The following is a 20458-nucleotide window of genomic DNA, read 5'->3' as shown; positions in this document are numbered from 1 at the left end:
AAAAGTTTACAAAACGGAAGGAACAAGAAACAGAAACGACCCTAAAATTGAACCCTCTGGTCATGGTTTCTAGGAAAAATTAGGCCCAGGTGCAGACTAGGCCTGTGGCTCAGAGGACCACTGGGCCCCAGCTGGGCTGCCCCCACCCTGTGGCAGGGGTGCCCACAACTGGACAGTATTGAGATACTTTGGAATGATCTCTGTCTTCTGGATTCTTCTTTGGGATAGTTTAAAAAGATTTCTATAATGCTGGAAGCTCTGTCACATATTTCAAATACCAGCAGGGTCATTCATGGTGGACAGGTTTCAGCAGAGCTTCCAGACTAAGACAGACTAGGAAGAAAGGCCTAGTGATCGACTTCCAAAAATTATCCATTGAAAATCCTATAGATCACGATGGAACATTGTCTGATATACTGCTGGAAGATGAGCACCCTAGATTGGAAGGTACTAAAAATACACAGTGGCCTCAATAATGAACTCAGATAAACCAATGATTGTGAGGATGGCACAGAACTGGGCAGCGTTTCATTCTGTTGTACACGGAGCTGCCACGAGCTGGAGCTGACTCGTCGGCAACTAACAACAGAAAGCCTTCTTAAACATCCACAGTTAAACACCCTATCCGACTCATAGTATCTGAGGATACATTTTTCTCTTAAAACAGGGTGGCCCAGCATCTTGGTGTTTCAGAAAGAACGGAGGTGCAGTGCGACGGGTTTCTCTTTACATATGGCCTTTCTGGTCCTGGGTTTGTAATTCTGCCAAGATGATTTCCTAGGCAACAATCTTGCAAAGGGATTGGACAGTTTACTATGTAAATAAGGTGCATAAAAACCCTTAGAGATATGGGACAGTTTACTATGCAAATGAGGTACCTCAAACCCCAAGCAGAGATTGGACAATTTACTGAGCAAATAAGTGTATAAAACCCTTGGAGGGGATTGGTCAGCTACTAAGGAAATTAGGTGAGTGTGGCCTACCAGGGGGATAGGTTAGTTCGTGGTTTTGGTGGGAGGAGTAGGCTTATACAAGAGCTAATCCCACAGAGGTTGAGGGGGGGCTTCACTACCATCAAGAAGAGCTGGGAGCAGAGTGAATCTTTTGAACCTGGGGTCCCTGTGCCGAGAACCTCCTAGACCCAGAAGACAGAGAGCTGTAACACTGCAGATGGCATGAGATGGCACGAGATGGTATGAGATGGCAGTAGTAGTATGAGCAGTGAACCAGGAGTTTGGCACAAGATGGCTGTGGCGGGCTTCCCAGTCCACGGAGTGAGGGGGCTACAGTGGTCCTGCTGACTCATGATGTGAAAAGCTGAGCGTCTTAGGGCAGGAGGCTTGCTGGCAGAGTGGGATGCCTCACGGTACTTGTCTGCAAAGCCAAAGAGCTATAACACTCTGAAGCCGGGCAGAGGTTGAGAGGAGGCTAGCGTGACCAAGAGAAGGGCCTGCTAGCCCAGCTCAGAGTGAGGCCTGGCTGCACAGGTCAGGATGAGAGCGAGGCCTGCCCACCAGCATGGGCGAGAAAGCTGAAAGCTTGGAAGCTGTACTGATTGAAAAACTGTATCCCGTCTCCTGAGTTGTAGCCTGTTACCCTCCAAGTTGATCCCAATCCTGAGTTGTAACCTGTTACTTCCTTAATAAACTACATAATCATGAGTATGGTCTGTGAGTTCTGTGTGGCTACTGTAATGAATTATTGAACTCAGCAGAAAAATAGGGAGTGCCATGGGGAGGACAGTTGGTGTTAGAATTGGCAGAAAAGCTAGAGAATGGAGGTATGTCTGACCTCCACTTCATAGGAATCAGCTTTGGGCTCATCTTGATTCTTCTCATCCCTCCTCCTGAAGTTAAGTAGCTTCTGACACTGCTACCTTACAGGAGGTAACACCCACCAGGTAAAGACACGTCGTCCACACCAACCCCATGCCACTCTCCTCAACACTTTCCCTTGTTTGTACTCTGCTAAGAGACACACTCGCCGTCCCCAATTTTAGCTGGGGAAACTGAGGCAACCCCCTCCAAAGTCCCAGAGTGGGTGGCTGACATGGCATCAGGTTTGAATCTAGGTGTTGCTGGGTGGTGCAGTTAATATATCCAGCTACTAATAAAAAGGCTGGAGGTTTCAGTCCACCCAAAGGTGCCTCGGAAGAAAGTCCTGGCCATCTACTTCCAAAAAACCATCCACTGAAAAACCTACGGAGCATGGTCCAACTCTGACACACGTGGGGTTGCTCTGAGTCGGAGTCGACCTGATGGTGACTGTTTGGTCTCCGACGCCAGGGAAGGTACAGGAGCTGACGGAAGACTCAGACCCAGCTCGAGTGAGGTGCAAGCATGACGGGGTGGTGAGCGTCATCTGGGTTCAGTAGGGATGCAGAGAAGCATGACCAGGAGGCATGGAGGGAAGGTCAGGGCAGCAGGTCACACGCCAAGTAAGAAGACGGCAGAAAAACCCACTCCCTGGGGTGTGACGGTTGATTTTACCTGTCAGTTTGGCTAAGCTAGGATTCCCTGGGTTTTGGCTGAACACTAGTCTAGTTACTGCTCCATAATGTGATGTAATGACTTCACAGAATGTAATCTAACGCAATCAATCAGTTAAAAGGGGAGTTCTTTAGGATGTGACTGCCTTCAGACTGTAAATAGGTATTTTGGCAGAACTTGCTCTCTCTGCTCTCTTCCTGTCACCTGACCTATGGATCCTGTGAAGCCAGCCTGCAGAGATCTTCAGCCTGTCTCCTGACCTATAACCCTGTGATCCAATTCCCTGAAGTAAATCTATGTCTATATCTGTATACATCTCACTAGTTCTGTTTTTTGAAAGAACACTAAGACACGAGGGCTTACAAAAGGGTGGCTGGGAGCAGACAGTGGGGGTGAAGGAGGGAGGGGAGGAAGTGAAAACATTGCTGATTGCGTTTTGACCAAGCTGCTCTGCAGGGAAGGTGGTTAGAGGTCACGCAGAGGCAGAGCCAGGAGAAGGGATGCCTCCCCCTCTAGCCTGCACCGGCGGCAGCTGCAGGGCAGGAAGTAGAGGAGTCGCCCCCACCCCCATGGCTCCCCATTTCACAGATGAGGAGGTAGAGGCGCCCAGGGCCCTGGCTAAAACCCAGCCTCCCAGTTCTGTTCTCTTCCTGTTGCCTAGTGCTTCCAGCAGGCTCTCAACAGTCAGTTGCTGGCCAGACCAATGAGGAGCAGGCATGTACAGACAGTAGAGTGAGAACAAGACATACAGCTTCCCTCCCCCTCGCCGTGCCCCCGTTCACGAGAGGCACCATCACTCGGACTCAAAATGACACAGACTGTCAGCCCTGGATGTGGAGGAAACACGGGAAATGCAGTGAGGACGTCTGGGGACAGGACAAAACCAAAACCAAATCCGTTCCATCGAGTTGACTCCAACTCATGGTGATTCCACGTGTGTCAGAGCACAACTGTGCTCTACAGGGCCTTGCTGGCTGTAATCTTTACGGGAGGAGTCCACCAGGCCTTTCTTCCGTGGAGCTGCTGGGTGGATTTGAACCGCCAACCTTTAGGTTAGTAAACGAGTGCAAACTGTACACACTCTCTCGGGGCCAGGACAAATCCCTCTGAAACAGACAGATGCCCGTCAGAGGCGAGAGTCTGCGAACAACCTGGGAGGCAGGGAAGGGGTCTAAAAAAATTAAAACAAAAGTGTTACAAAACAAGTGATTTTATCTCATATTTTCCCTAAATTCTGGTTTAGGTTATAATGAAACCATGTGATCGCTTGTAAAAAGAAAATACAACAAATCAAGTTTTAATGGGAGATTGTCTTGCTTGATTCTTACTAAGCAGAAGAGGAACTGATCGGTTTCCCAGGGGCTTATCTTATCTAGTTCATACCCGCATCATTCTCTTTTGGGTTTACTCTATTCTTTTTCTCAGTCTTTTTATTCGTATTTTTTATGAGTTGGAAATTTAATTCCCCTGCTTTCATTCTTCCATATTAATGGCTAGAAAGTACTTATACAGCTAAAAATTTTCCTCGCATTACTGCTTTAAATGCATCCCATAGGTTCTTATAACAAATTTTCTCCTACTAATCAAAAAAATCTATAATTTTAGTTTGTATATTCCCCTCAATCCAAGAATTGTTTAGAAGTTTCCTTTTTCTTTTAAAAAACATTTTCACATGGAGGTGCCTTTAAAATTTTTTCTAGATTTATCGTATTCTCAGTGTGTTGCTTGTAGTCTTTCTCCTTTTGAAACTGATAGCTACTTTGTCTGTGTTTGGATATGTGAGTAATTTTTGTGATTGTCTGATGTAGAGCCTCAAAAAAAAAAAAAACCCCAGACCAAACCCATTGCTGTTGAGTTGATTCCGACTCATAGCGACTCTACAGGACAAAGTAGAACTGCCCCATAGTGTCCAAGGAGCGCCTGGTGGATTTGAACTGCCAACCTTTTGGTTAGCAGCCGTTTCCAATGTTGATGTAGATACTTATGAAAGTTTATTGTCTAATGTCAGAGCAAAAGGCTCACCAAATGACCACAGGTGCCTTAAGAATGTGGTTTGGGTATCTCATATCCTGGCTTATTTTATGTCCACTTTTACTAGACCAGCCTTGTACTGCACGTCTGTATCTGTTTCTTTTCATATTGCCTATAGTTCTTGTTTTGTAAGGGTACTGGCTGTGTTGTCTGATGTACAGATATTCACAAATATCAAAACTTGATTGTAAATCGAGGCTTCGGCATTACGAAGAAACTTCTCTGTCACGTATAAATGCCTGGTAGCCTGAATCCCACCTTCTCTGCTGTCAGAACTGCAGTCCTGGCTATCTCCGATTCTGCCTGATGGTACACCTGGTATGTTGTTTTTAAGTGCCAACCAGTTGGCTCCAATTCATAGCGACCCTATGTACAACAGAATGAAACACCGCTCAGTCCTGCGCCATTCTCACAATGTTGATATGTTGGAGCCCATTGTTGCAGCCATCATGTCAATCCATCTCATTGAAGGTCTTCCTCTTTTTCACTGACCCTCTATGAAGCATGATGTCCTTCTCCAGGGACTGGCTCCTCCCGATAACACATCCAAAGTACGTGAGACAGTCTCACCATCCTCGCTTTCTAATGAGCGTCCTGGCTGTACTTCTTCCAAGACATATTTGTTCATTCTTCTGGGAGTCCATGGTAACTCAATATTATTCATCAATACCACAATTCAAAGGATAGCTTCTTCTTCACTCTTCCTTATTCATTGTCTAGCTTTCTCATGCCTACGAGGCGAATGAAAATATTACGGCTTGGGTCAGGCACATCTTAGTCCACAATGTGATATCTTTGCTTTCTAACACGTTAAAGAGGTCTTTTGCAGAAGATTTGCTCAATGCAATACATCATTTCATTTCTTGACTGCTGCTTCCATGGACATTGATTGTGGATCATAGTGAAATGAAATCCTTGACAATTTCAGTATTTTCTCCGTTTATCACCATGTTGCTCGTTGGTATGGTTGTCAGGATTTTTGATTTATGTTGAGGTGTAATCCATACTGAAGGCGGCAGTCTCTGAGTTTCATCAGTAAGTGCTTCAAATCTTCTTCACGTTCAGCACGCAAAGTTATGCTGTCTACGTATCGCAGGTTGTTAATGAGTCATCCTCCAATCTTGATGCTGTGTTCTTCTTTACACAGTCCGGTTTCTCAGATTGTTTGCTCAGCATACAGGCTGCATAAGTATGCTGAAAGGATGCAACCCCAACACACACCTTTTCTGATTTTAAACCACTCAGTATTCCCTCATCTTGTTTCAACTGCATCTTGGTCTATGTACAGGTTCCTAATGAGCACAAATAAGTGTTCTGAAATTCCCATTCTTCGAAAGGTTATCCATAATTTGTTACGATCCACACAGTCGAATGCCTTTGCATAGTCAATAAAAAACAGGTAAACATCTTTCATGTAGTCTCTGCTTTGTGCCATGATCCATCTGACATCAGCAATGATATCCCCCGTTCTACATCCTCATCTGAATCCGGCTTGAATTTCTGGCAGTTCCCTGTCAATGTACTGCTGCACAGTGTTTTAATTATCATCAGCAAAATTTTACTTGCGTGTGATCTTATTAGATAATTTCTGCATTCTGTTGGATCACCTTTCTTTGGAATGGGCACAAATATGATCTCTTCTAGTCAGTTGGCCAGGTAGCTGTCTTCCAAATTTCCTAGCATAGACGAGTGAGCACTTCCAGCGCTGCATCCACTTGTTGAAACATTTCAATAGGTATTCCATCAATTCCTAAAGCCTTGTTTTTTGCGAACGTCTTCAGTGCAACTTGGACATCTTCCTTCAATACCATCGGTTCTTGATCATATGCTACCTCCTGAAATACTAGAAAGTTGACCATTTCTTATTGGCATAGTGACTCTGCACATTCCTTCCATCTTCTTTTGATGCTTCCAGCATCTTTCAGCTTGAGAAATGCCCAGTGTGTTCTTTCCTTTTGGTTTTCTAACTCCAGGTCTTTTCACATGTCATTATATTATCTTTGTCTTCTCAAGCTGCCCTTTGAAATCTTCTGTTCAGCTCTTTTACTTCATCATTTCTTCCATTTGCTTTAGCTACTCTATGTTCAAGAGCAAGTTTCAGAGTCTCTTCTGACATCCGTTCTGGTCTTTTCTTTCTTTCTTGTCTTTTTAATGACCTCTTGCTTTCTTCATGTATGATGTCCTTGATGTCATTCCACAACTCGTCTGGTCTTTGATCATTAGTGCTCAATGCATCAAATCTATTCTTCAGATGGTCTCTAAATTCAGGTGGGATACACTCAAGGTGGTATTTTCACTCTCGTGGGCTTGTTTTAATTTTCTTCAGCTTCAACTTGAACTTGCGTAAGTGTGACTGATGGTCTGTTCCACAGTTGGCCCATGGCCTTGTTCCGACCGATGTTACCGAGATTCTCCATTGTCTCTTTCCACAGATGTAGTCGACTGATTCCTGTGTATTCTATCTGGTGAGGTACACATGTATAGTCGCCTTCTATGTTGTTGAAAAAGGTATTATTGCAATGATTAAGTCATCGAAAAAAAGGAAAACTGTCAATGACATGGACTGACACAGTAGCTGCAACAATGGGCTCAAAACAGCAACAACTGTGAGGATACTGTAGGGGCAGGCAGTGTTTCATTCTGTTGTACATAGGGTTGCTATGACTCAGAGCCAATACGATGGCACCTAACAACAACAACAAGTCGAGTTGGTCTTGCAAAGTTCTATCATGTGATCTCTGGCGTTGTTTCTATCATCAAGGTCCTATTTTCCAACTACTGATCCTTCTTCTTTGTTTCCAACTTTTGCATTCCAAACTCCAGCAATTATCAATGCACCCTGACTGCATGTTTGATCTATTTCAGGCTGCAAAAGCTGGTAAAAATCTTCAATTTCTTCATCTTTGGCCCTAGGGGTTGGTGCGTAAATTTGAAGAATACTTGTATTAACTGGTCTTCCTTGTAGGCGTTATAGATATCCTATCACTGATAGCGATGTACTTCAGGATAGATCTTGGAATGTCCTTTCTGACTATGAATGTGACACCATTCTTCTTCCATTTGTTATTCCCAGCAGGGCAGACCACATTCTTCCCCAATTTAAAATGGCCAATACCAGTCCGTTTTAGCTCACTAATGCCCGGGATATCGATCTTTACATGTTCCATTTCATTTTTGACTTCTAATTTTCCTAGATTCACACTTCGTACATTCCACATTCCGATTATTAATGGATGTGTGCAGCTGTTTCTTCTTATTTTGGCTTGTGCTACATCAGCAAATGAAGGTCCCGAAAGCTTGACTCCGTCCACGTCATAAAAGTTGACTCTACTTTGAGGGGGCAGCTCTTCCCCAGTCATCTTTTGAGTGCCGTCCAACCTGAGGGGATCATCTTCTGGCACTATATTAAGAAAATGTTCTGCTGCTATTCATAAGGTTTTTCACTGGCCAATTTTTTTTTTAGAAGTAGACTGCCAGGTCCTTCTTCCTAGTCTGTCTTAGTCTGGAAGCTGCGCTGAAACCTGTCCACCATGGGTTACCCTGCTAGTATTTGAAATACCAGTGGTATAGCTTCCAGCAACACAGCAACATGCAAGTAACCACAGTATGACAAACTGACAGACGAGTGTATTTTCTACACCTGGCATACCCTTTATATTTTGTTTTCTGAACCACTGCGCTTTGAGTCTCAAGTATACAGCACGCAGTTAACCTTGCTTTGTGGGCCAAGCTGAAAATCCTGTTCTTTTGATTGGCAAATTACACTGTTTTAAATCTCCAGGACCCACTGCCTTCTGAGCCTCAGGCTGTCACCATCCTTCCTCCACCCACCTGCTAACCTCTCACCCTGCACCAGGTTCACCTCCATCTCTGACTGAGGGTGAGTGGAGCAACCCTTCAGGTCACTTTACATGACTTCCTGAAATCCTGCACCTTTTGCAAGAATTTCAGCCTTACTTTGCATTGCACAGGGACGGTGGGATGAATCCAGGAGAGAGAATGACTGGTGGGTGGAAAGGAGCCAGCCTTACACTAGCCACGGAGGGGAGTTTCAGTGGAGACTTGTTTTGTAAGTGGTCAGCTCATCATGAATGTTCTCATCTTGGGATGTCGTTTGCTTCCCTATACAACTCCCAAATTGCATGCAGTTCGATACCAATGATGAGAATGGTAAGGACATCTGGTGTTTTCTATGCAGCAAAGCTGAACATCTACACAGGTAAGGAAAGACTCCTTGGGGTGGGCAGGAGGGAGGGTCACTCCCACATCTCAGTGAGCCAATCCTTTAAAAAAATCAACCTCTCCCCCTCTCCCTATACACACACACACACACACACACACACACACACACACACACACGGAGCCCTAGTGGCACAATGGTTAAGTACTCGGTTGCTAACCAAAAGATTGGTGGTTCAAACCCACCAGTCACTTTATGGGATCAGATCACCCAGTGATCTGATCCCATAAAGATTACAGCCTAGAAAATCCTATGGGGTAGTGGGACTCTGTCACATGGGGTTGCCAAGAAGTAGAATTGACTAGATGGCAAACAATAACAACATATGCATATATCTCACTGGTTCTGTTTCTCTAGAGAACTTTGACTAAAACAAGACCCCTGAGCCTCACCTAGAGTTTGCCACTCTCCACCAGCACTGCAACCCCAGGCAGGTCCAACCCCCATTCCACCCGTCATCTGACTGCCTTGTCCTGTCAGGTGCAGTAAAGTCAAAGGGTAAAGGAAGAGAGACCAGCCCCAATGCTGGTGACTGGAGAGGCACAGAAGAGAAAATCCCTGTTGAAAGGCACCTTGTCGTACAGGGTCCCTGGGTGGCACAAATGGTTTGTGCTCAACTACTAACCTAAAGGTTGTAGTTCTAACCCACCCAGCAGTGCTGTAGAAGACAGACCTGATGATCTGCTTCTGTATAGATTGGTGTTGTTATTGTGTACCTTTGAGTCAATTCTGATGCACAGCGACCCCATGTGACAGAGTGGAACTGCCCCATAGGGTTTCCTCGGCTATAACCTTTATAGGAGCAGATTGCCAGGTCTTTGCAGTCAAGAAAATCCTATGGAACAGTTCGACTCTGTCATGCATGAGCTTGCTATGAGTTGGAACTGACTTGATGGCAACGAGGTATACCTCATTGCAGTGCAGCCTCCTAGCCCTAAGAAGCAAGGGCTTGCCTGCCTATTGAGCAGATGGGGAAACTGAGCCCTGGCAAGGGAGGGCCCTATGTTCCAACGTGCAAGTTGGTGCTCTGACTACCAACTGGGCTGCCAGACACTGCACACCCCTATGCTGGGTCTCGGGCAGTGTACGCACTGCACCAGCTGGTATGGGTGGTGCAGGGGCGGAACGGTGGTGGGAAACCTTTCAAAGGAAGAGACGACAGGATATGGTGACAGTGAGCATGCAGATTGGGAGGAAAGCACCCGAGAGCACTCGCTATGGTGTGCCGACCAAAATGGGGAAGTAGGGCTTGGCGGGGGTGGGGAGGCAATCCCCCAAGAACAGTGGACATAACATACTTCATCAAGGTGGTGGGAGTTTGTTCATGTTAGTGAGTTTCTTAAACTTTAAAAATCTGCATTTTTCTCCTTTATCAAATTGTGGTAAATATCGTTGATGGTTGCTGTTAAGTTGATTCTGACTCATGGTGACCTCGTGTGCAGAGTAGAACTGTGCTCCACAGGGTTTTCAAGATTGTGAACTCTCAGAAGCAGACTGCCAGGCCTGTCTGCCGAGGTGCCTCTGGGTGGGTTTGAATCGCTAACCTTCTGGTCAACAGGCAAGTGCATACACCAGACTCCTCTGCTCTAAACATGCAGCAGAAATACCAGGCAGATAAATGAACACCCTCTCTCCCTTAACACAGGCTGGTAAAATGCCAGGGCATTTGGAAAAGGTGGCCAGTGTGGCCTTTAGCTTTTAATCAACTTTCTTCAAAGCCCAATGAGGGTTTCTTGGTGCTTAAAATACACCCCATAATTTTGCTCTTCCCTTAGACCCAGCGTTCCAAAAATACAACCTCCCCGTGGTCTGAAATAGCCTGAAGCACTGCAGGGCTTTGTGGCTCTGTGTGCTGATGTCGCCAGCCTGGGAGGCAGGCACGGGGTCTCTGGCGAGAAGGAGCAGGGCCATGAAGACCCGAAGTGGGGGGACACTGGGAGGTCCCAGCAGGACTGCATCTTCCACCTAGGCCAGCTGCCCTTGCCTTCAGGTGACTGTCTCCTCCCTGGTGTTCCATGGTTCCTTAGTTACTCTCTGATCTCTCCATCATCCCTCTCGTCCTTGGCACTCCCTTTTGCCCTGGTCTGGTCCTGCTTTGCTGACTGGTGCAGTCTCATGGTCATCACCCCTGATGGGTTCCTCTCTGTGGGAAGTGGCCCAGGCTGGCCTGTCCTTGATGTTGGGGAGAGGCACTTCCGGCGCCCCTTGTTCGTCATCACGCTGCTCCCCTGCTGGGCAGGGGCTGGGAACACTGCTGCATCTGCCTGGTCATGCTTCCCCCCCAGCTGCTGCCCCCACGGCTGTGAGCACCTGGTCACCCCCCATGCACACACGGTAGCCTCTCTCCCCGGCTCATGGAAAACTCATGGAAAACTGAATTCAGCTCTGTTAAGGGAGGTCTTGGGTAGGGGGTCGGGGGCATGTGGGGCCTTGCTTGCCAGCTCCTCATTCTGCTGTGCCTCTGGCTGGCCCTGTACTCGACAGGCAGGGCGCAGGTGGCCTCTGTACCCAGGGGTGCAGCTGGAAACTTTCTGAGGGTTGGGCCTGGGGACATCCACCCCATGACAGCGCAAGAGAGACAAGACGGGGGCCATGACCCAGCTGAGCCAAGCCTGCTGTAAAACCACTTCCTGGCCGCCTGTGGGCACAGATAGAGAACAAGACAGAGCAAACTGTGCACAGAGCCGCAGGCAAACGGCCCTGCAGTGCCTCCTGGGACCTATAGATCCAACTCCTGCTTTGCCAAGCCCCCAAACAGACGTCCTGTGGGTGGATGTGTGCTTGTGAGTATACATGTGTCTGTCAGTGTGTTTTACTGTGTATTGCTGTGATGCTGGAAACTCTGCCACTGGTATTTCAAACACTGGCAGGGTCACCCATGGTGGACAGGTTTCAGTGGAGCTTCCAGACTAAGACTAGTAAGAAAGGCCTGGCAATCTATGTCCCAAAACCAGCCAACAAAAACCCTAGAGATCACACAAGATATTATCTGATATAGTGCTGGAAGATGGCACAGGACTGGGCAACATTTCACTCTGTTGCATGTGGGGTCACCATGAGCTGGAGGCTAACCAGATGGTGGCTAGTAACAACGTACACAATGTGGCCACAGATGCAGACAGACAGAAGCTGGCAATCTGGGTGGACTGGACCAAGAACGGTAACCTGGTTTTGTCAGATTTGGGAAGCGGGAAGCCCTGGTAGCGCAGCGGTTAAGCACTCGGTTGCTAATGAAGAGGCTGGCGATTCGAATCCACCAGCCACTCCATGGGGGAAAGATGTCGCAGTCTGCTTCTGTGAAGATTTATAGCCTCGGAAACCCTGTGGGGCAGTTCTACTCTGCCCTATAGGGTCACTATGAGTCTGCATTGACTCAACAGCAATAGGTTTAGTTTTTTTGTGTTGGGAAAGGGAAGTCAGGCAAAAACGAGAGGGGCGTTTGGAGAGAGTACCTTTGAAACGTTTGCCTTGGTCCGTAATATTATACAGAAGACTGGCAGTTCAAAGCCACCCAGAGGTGCCTTGGAAGAAAGGCCTGATGTTCTCCATCCGAAAAATCAGCTACCGAAAACCCTGTGGAGCGCAGTTCTGCTCTGACACATACGGGGTCGCCACGAGCTGCTCAGTGGCAGCTGGTGGTGGTGGTGGCAGATCCACGCTGAACGAAAAATCAAGATTTCAAATAAAGTAGATCAGTAGTTGTCTGGGGCTGAGAGGGGCAGAGAGATAACGGCTAAGGGGTGAGGGTTTCTTTCCAGAGTATTGAAAGTGTTCTAAAGTTACCTGGTAGTTGTGAATGTACTCTGTGAATGTACTTATAAATCAGACGTGTACCCTTTAAACGGTGAACTGCATGTTATATGAATTATATCTCAATAAAGCTGTTTAAAAAACCCAACTGTTGAGACTGAGACACAGCAGCAACACACCTCTGGTTCCAGAACCTTCTTTTCTGTCACTCTGGCTAGTGGTTCACCACCCATGCACCTTGGTTTCCTCGTGGGTCAGGTGGGAGTGGTCAGCCTGTATATATCAAGGCATGCCCCGCCCCTTGGACCCAGGAGGGAAAGATGTGGCCTGGGCAGGTGGCCCTGAGGGGGCAGTCCAGGCGGGTACCATGCTTCAGGGTGATCTGCCCCGTTGGGGCTGGCTCTGTGCTGACTGAAGGTAGCAGGAACAAACCCGTCAGCCCAGAGGTAGAGAGGTGCTGTGGATTGAAATGTGTTCCCCAAGAAGGTATGCTGAAGTCCTAGTCCTGGTACCTGTGAAAATGACTTTGTTTGGAAGCAGGGTCTTTAAAGACATTAGCAAACAGTTAAGTTCACATGAGACCATAGTGGAGTAGAAAAACCAAAACCAACCCCATTGCCATAGAGTTGATTCCAACTCATGGTGACCCCATGTGTTACAGAGTAGAACTGCTCCATAGGGTTTTCTTGGCTGTAATCTTTACAGAAGGAGATCACCAGGCTTGTCTTCCATGACACCACTGGGTGAATCTGAACTGCCAACTTTTGGGTTAGTAGTGGAGTGCAAACTGTGCCACCCAGGGAGTAGGGTGGGTCCTAATCCAATCTGAGTGGTGTCCTTATAAAAAGGGGAGAAAAGACGCAGAGACACAGGGGAAGACAAGTGCCATGTGAAGACGCCTCTACAAGCCAAGGGATGCCAAGGATCACCGGGGGCCACTGGAAGATAGGAGAAAGGAATGGAATGGTTCTTCTCTCAGAGCCTCAGAAGAAATCAACAACCTGATTTGGAATCTCAGCCTCCCGAACTGTGAAAAAATAAATTCCTGTAAAAAAATAAATTCCTGTTCTTTAAAGCTCCCCCGCACTTTGCAGTATATTGTACGGACACCCCAGAGACTGAGACAAAGGGTCTGGGTTGGAGGTGAGGATCCCGTGGGGCCCCGAGGAAACTGAGGCTCAGGCCAGGGTCTGTGTGGGGTCGAAGGACAGGCTTCAACCAAGTCACAGGACAGGCTCCCTCTGGGCCCAAGGTGGGCTAGGCAGCAGCTAGCACCAAGCCCCTTCCCCTGGGCTCTGCTGGTCTTAAGTGGGTTGGTCTGAGTGACCTTGGCTACGTCGAGCCGCGGCCCCCAGCCTCTCTCCCCCTGGTAAAACAGCCCACCAAGACGGACCCTTGTTTCACTTCTGCTTTCAAAATGAAGCCCTGTGTGGGAATAGGACCGCTGTGGGGTTTGAGTCTTAGGTCAGAAGCGCCCCGACCCAGCCTCTTTCTGGGAGGAGCTCAGGTCCAAGGGACCATGGAGAGGAACACACTCTCTGGGGGACTGTGTGGCAAGCTCCCTCCGAGTGGCCAATGACTTAGGCTGCTCTGCTGATAGTTTCCGGGTTCTTGGGGGTCTAGGGCAGGTAGCGCCCTAGGGAACCTGCTTTCTGGACCCCTGGAGCTTCAGGAGCGAAACAACCAAACCCACTGCCATGGAGTTGACCTGACTCAGCAACCCCATGTGTGTCAGAGTAGAACTGTGCTCCACAGGGTTTTCAGTAGCTGCATTTTCGGAAGTGCCTTTCTTCAGAGGTGCCCCTGGGGGGACTCAAACCTCCAAGCTTTTGGTTAGTAGTGGTGTGCTTAACAGACTGCACCACCAACGGACTCCAGCTAAACAACAATCCCTGAAAACACTGTTTCCAGGATGGCAAGCAGTCGGGAGGAACGCAGCTCTCGGGTGTCATGGATTAAACTGTGTCCTCCAAAAACGTGTGGAATCCTAACGCCTATACCTATGCGATAAGGAGCCCTGGTAGCACAATGGTTAAAGTGCTTGGCTGCTAACTGAGAGGTCGGTGGTTAGAACCCATCAGCCGCTCTGAGGGAGAAAGATGAGGCAATTTGCTTCTATAAAGATTTACAGCCTTGGAAACCCTATGGGACAGCTCTACTCTGTCCTCTAGAGTCACTACGAGTCAGAACCAACATAACAGGACACAACAACACACCTATGAGCGGAGCCCCTGGGTGGCATAAATGGTTAAGTGCTCAGCTGCTACCTGAAAGGCTGATGGTCTGAACCCACCCAGAGGTGCTGCAGAAGACAGGCCTGGTGATCTGCTTCTGAAAGGTCACAGCTTTGAAAACCCTATGGTGCCATCTTACTCTGCTCATAGGTGCTGCCATGAGTAGGAAGTGACTCAGCGGTAACTAACAGCAGCAACATACCTGTGGATGTGATCCCATCTGGAAACAGGCTTTCTTTGTTATGTTAATGAGATCAGATCAGTGTAGCCCTGTCTTAGGCCAATTACTTTCCAGACATAAAAGAGCAGATTAGGCACAGAAGCAAGCAAGCACAAGTGGGGGAAGGTACATGCCAGGTGGCTATCTCTAAGGAGCAGAAGGACCTTCTCCCAGAGCTAACAGAGAGGCTTCCCCCTAGAGCTGGTACCCTAAATTCAGACTTCTAGTCTCCTAAACTGTGAGGAAATAAATTTGTTCTTTTAAGCTACCCAGAGAAACCAAACCCACTGTCACTGAGTCAATTCCGACTCACAGCGACCCTGTACAACAGGTAGAGCTGCCCCATAGGGTTTCCAAGTAGCAGCTGGTAGATTTGAACAGCCGACCTTTTTGGTCAGCAGCTGAGCACCAGGGCTACAATTCTGTTATAACAGCACTAAGAAACTAAGACATGGTGCGTCCATGGGCGGGAGGGCAGCCCCAGCCCAGCTTCTCCACCCTTGGGAACCAGGTACCAGCCCAGTTGCCATCAGCTGACCCTTCAGGCTCTGCGAGGTACCCCTTCCTGTTTTCTGGTGAGGGTTGCACAGGGAGGCAGCAGCCTCCGCCTGAGCGTCCACTGTGTCTGGGCCTCACCACAATCAACTTCTCTTTTTGGGAGCTGAAAAAAGTCCCAGATGCTGGGGGCTGTGCAGAGCTCCACAGAAACTTCCTCAAGGACACTGAGAGACAGCGCGGCAGGGCTCGGGCGTACCGGGTCTGTGGCTGCCTGTGGTATGGCCTGGGCTGGTCAGTTGCAGCAGTGAATTGTATCCCCCAGAAGGACATGTCCATGTCCAAATCCCCAGAAGCCATGAGCAGGACCTTGTTTGGAGAAAGGGTCTTTGCATGTGATCAAGTTGAGGACATACTGGATTAGAAACCTGTTGCTGTCAAGTCTATTTTGACTCATGGTGACCCCATGTGCTACAAAGTAGAACTGCTCCACAGAGTTGGCTGTAATCATTAAGGGCAGCAGACTTCCAGGTCTTTCTTCCTCAGTGCCACTGGGTTGGTTCGAATCGTCACCTTTTAAGTTAGGAGTCGGATGCCAATCGTTTGCACCACCCAGAGACCTTACTGGAGTAGGGTGGGCCCTAAATCCGAAGACCAGTGTCCTTATAAGAGACAGAGAGAAGACACAGCTACAGAGACTACAGAGAAGACGGAGATGTGAAGACAAAGCCAGAGACTGGAGTGATGGGACCACAAGCCCAGGAATGCCTGGAGCTACCAGAAAATGGGAGTGGCAAGGAAGGCTCCTACCCTAGATTTTCCAGAGGGAGCGTGGCCCTGCTGACACCCTGATTTCAGACTTCCGGTCTCCAGAATGGTGAGAGAATAAATTCCTGTTGTCGTAAGCCAGGGTTTGTGGTCACTTGCTACGGCAGCCACAGGAAGTTAATACTCCGGCACACCTCCTGGGGCTTGGTTTTCTCATCTGTATAATGAGCAGGGCTGTTATGAGGCCAGAGAGGATGGGTCAAGACCGTGGGACCCAAAGCCTGACTCCCAGCAAGGCAGAGGGCATGAGAACTAATAATTCTCGTTATCAGAAAGCGAAGCTTGGGCCATCTCAGAATTGCTGGAGCTTACTTCTGACAACTTCTAAACTGTGCGTACCCGAGGTAAACAACACTAGGTCTTGTGAGGGCTATGAGTTATGACGCTAAGGCAGCGGTTCTCACTGGGGGTGATTCTGCCTTCAGGGGACCTTGGGCAATGTTTGGAGACATTTTTTGCTTATCGTATTTGGGTAGGGGGGAAGCTACTGGCCCTGAGTGGGTGGAGGCCAGGTACATTGCTCAACACCCTAGAGTTCACAGGATGGCCCCCACCACTGAGAATGTTCTGGAACCAAACATCAGCAATGTCAAGGTTGGGAACTTGGATAAAGACTTTTGAGCTGCGCTTGCTGGCTCCTTGAGCTCAGATCTGCTCTCCTATAGTCAGGAAGCATGGCTGCCCTGGTCAGAGACTAAGATCATGTGTCCCCAACCACTGTCCCTCAGAGGGGTGAGTGGGCCGTGCATGGAGTCTGTGCCATGGGTGTGCAGGAGACCAAGGAGGAACTGCGTGGTTCTGGGAGAGCACGGCCAGGAAGCATCGGACCAGATTGGAGATGCCAAAGGAAGAAGGGTCTTGGGACCCTCAGCACTCGGAATAGCTCTGAAGGAGTGGTGCTCATCTGCCCTCCCAGGGGACACTGGGCAATGTCTGGGGACATTTGTGGTTGCCATGACTTGGGGGAGGATGCTACTGGCATCGAGTGGGTGGAGGCCAGGGATGCTGCTCAACACCCTACAGTGCACAGGACAACCCCCACCACAGAGAATGTTCCAGAACCAAATGTCCACAGTGCCAACGCTGAGAAACCCTGCTCTGAGCTAAAACCACCTTAGCCCTTTCAAAACTGTCACCGCAGGAGGTGTGCTCACTGTACTGGGTTTGGAATTCAGTGTGGGTACCGCCCCTCAAGTAGGTCATGAACTGCAGGGAATATGACCACGTAGTGTCTTCCTGGAGAGCCCGAAGTACACCAGGTAAGCACACCCTTCTGACTCATGGGTGCAGACGCCCTCCTTGGGGTGACTAACGGTCCTCAATGGCAGTCAGGAGAATGTACCAGAATCCCTGAGAGCAGCTCTGAAGGGAGGAAAAGGAGGGGATGCTGTATCCGCATCACTGGAGTAATCATAAGCCCCATGAAAGGGTGGTAACACCTAAACCCGCCAGCTGTTACTCTGTGGGTACTACAGAGGATGGAACGGCTCCCCCTAAGGATAGGTCCATGTCCTGATCCCTGGAACCTGTGATGGTGACTTTGTTTGGAAAAAGGGTCTCTGCTGCTGTGATCAAGTTGAGGAGCTTGAGATGACATTATTCTAGGATCATCTAAACCCAACAACAAGTGTTCTCATAAGAGGGAACAGGAAAAGACACAGACACAGAAGAGGAAGCCATGTGACGACGGAGGCAGAGACTAGAGTGATGTGGCCTTAAGCCCAGGAACACCTGGAGCCACCAGAAACTGGGAGAGACAAGGATCATCTACTAGAGCCTCGAGGAAAATGCGTCCCTCCTGACACCTTGATTTTGGACTTCTGGTCTCCGGAGCTGAGAGAATAAATTTCTGTTTTTATAGCCAGTTGCCATCGAGTCGACTCTGACTCATGGAAACCTAACCTGTTCCTATTTGTGGTAGCAAATAAATGAAAAAAAAAAAAAAAAAACCCAAAGGTGTTGTTGTCGAGTCAACTCCAACTCACAGTGACCCTGTAAAGCAGAGAACTGTTCCAATGCGTTTCCGAAGTTGTAATCTTTACAGAAACAGATGGCCACATCTTTCTCCTGTGAAGCCACCAGTAGCTTTAAACTGTTGACCTTTTGGTCAGCAGCCAAGCCCTTCACCACTGAGACACCAGGGCCCTCCCCATTTGTGGTACGTGGGTTCAATTCCTGGCCAGTGCGCCTTAGGTGCAGCCACCCATCTTTAAGTGGAGGGTTGAGCGCTGCTGTGATGCTGAACAGGTTTCAGTGGAGCTTCCAGACCAAGACAGGTTAAGAAGAAAGTCCTAATGACCAACTTGTGAAAACCAGACAGTGAAAACCCCAGGGATCGCCATCGTCTGATCCACAACCAATCCTGGGGATGGTGCAGGACAGGGCAGCGTTTCATTACGTTGTGGGTGGGGTCGCCCTGAGTCGGGGCCGACGTGATGGCAGCTAACAACAACAATAACATACAGAAGAGAAAAATAGGCTCCAACTCTTGGCACAGGGCCAAGTCCTAGGTTCTCCATTAATTTCTTGATGATGACTTCAGAGATGCAGAGGAATAGTAATGTATAAAGCCGATATACCAGCTGACTATATATAATTTCAGTGAACTCCTACAGCAGCCCTCTGAGGTGGCTACATAGTCCTGAACCCACGGACAAGGGGAGGCAGCTGCGGATCAAGGTGGTCAGGGAGTGGTGTGCCACTCCACACCCACCTTACCCACTCTACCAAGGATCTCAGACCATCCGGGGAGTTTTTTTTTTTTTTTTTTTTAAAAAAAGCAGAGTCTGAGACCGGGACCACAAACCCAGAGCTGTAGATCCCTGAGCCAGCACATCACCCCTGGCCCTCACCAGGTGACGGCACACTGTGGTATTCTTAAACAGGCAACCACTCTTGTCCTATGAGTGAGAGCTGCTGTGTGGACTCTTTCAGACCCACCTCCAGAAGGCTCACCCACAAAGGCACATTGATGGCTCCCACGGGGTTTGGCCAACACAACACTCCCCAGCCCTTACCAGGTGATGGTGTACTATGCTGTTCTCAAACATGTGACACATCTGTCGTGAAACCTCCACCTAGTGAGGGATGCTGAGTGGTCTCTTCCAGACCCACATCCAAAAGGCTCACCCACAAAGACACAACCACAGTGCCCATGCAGTTTGGCCAATGGGGACGTTGGCTGTGGAATTTCCTTCCCACTGTCTCTACAGAATTCATGATCCCCCCTAGGCAGCCCCATCCAAGTGATAACCATCTCCAGGCCCACTCCCACCTGTCTATTGTCTCCTTAGCTGCCCGCAGTACAGTGAAGTATTTAATACGGCCCTTCTAGCCATAGTCTTTGGGACTCCCACCAAACGACTTGGTGGGACTAGGCAAATGAGGTGCTTGTGGCCTACCAAAGGGATTGGACAGCTTACTAATAAAGGAAACAAAGTGCATGGCATTCTTGTGGGGTAGGGGGGACCATGCAAATAAGGTGTATGAAACCCTAAAAAGGGAATTGGTCAGTTTTGCCATCCTACTAGGCTTAAAGGGAGACAAGGGAAGAAAGAAGGAGCTGTAACATGGAGGACAGCAAGAAACAAAGGCACAGCAGTAGCAAGAGTGGTAGCAGTGCTAAATGAAGAATTGGGAGACCAGTGCGAGACGGTGGGGCTTGCTGACCCGTGATGCTAAGAGTTGAAACACTTGCCCAATAAAGCACCCAGCAAGGCCCAGTGGCAGAGGGCCCCCAGCAGGGCCCAGCAGCAGAAGGTGAGAAGGAGCTGCCCTGATCAAAGAACTACATCCTGCGTTATTCTTATTACTTCCAAATTGATCCCGATCCCATGTTGTACTGTTAGTTCCCTTATAAACCACTTAACTGTAGGTTCATGAGTTCTGTGAGACATTGCAGCGAATTATGGAACCCAAAGACGGGAAGGGGAGTGTTGGGGGGAGGGGGAGTAGTTGATGTTAGAGATGATGGCGTGGTACAGAAGCTTGGAAAAGGTGGACATTTGGGACACCTTTAACCTCTGCCTCATATAAGCCAGCTTTCTGTTGATCGTTATAAAAGAAACTACTCATTTACCCCTCACACTACCCTATACCTTGCCCCTTGTCTTCCATCTCCCTACACAGCACTCCCCTATCTGCTCGGCCGAGCACTCCCTCTTCTCCTTCT

The 20458-nt window shown here is 48.5% G+C and overlaps 1 protein-coding gene and 1 long non-coding RNA gene across 8 annotated transcripts in view; one reads left to right on the top strand and one right to left on the bottom strand.

The window, feature by feature from the left end:
- The window catches only part of MYO9B (myosin IXB), an 88834-nt gene that overhangs the window by 61420 nt on the left and 6956 nt on the right, over positions 1-20458 (bottom strand). The window lies entirely within an intron of this gene.
- Positions 194-18236, top strand: LOC135230679 (uncharacterized). Its single transcript, XR_010321258.1, has 2 exons — positions 194-11543; positions 13359-18236. It is a non-coding gene; the product is annotated as an uncharacterized LOC135230679 (long non-coding RNA).

The sequence above is a fragment of the Loxodonta africana genome, chromosome 3, assembly GCF_030014295.1.
Source record: "Loxodonta africana isolate mLoxAfr1 chromosome 3, mLoxAfr1.hap2, whole genome shotgun sequence".
Taxonomy (NCBI): Eukaryota; Metazoa; Chordata; class Mammalia; order Proboscidea; family Elephantidae; genus Loxodonta; species Loxodonta africana.
The sequence above is the reverse complement of the archived record's forward strand: the minus strand, read 5'-3'. Positions and strand labels throughout refer to the sequence as shown.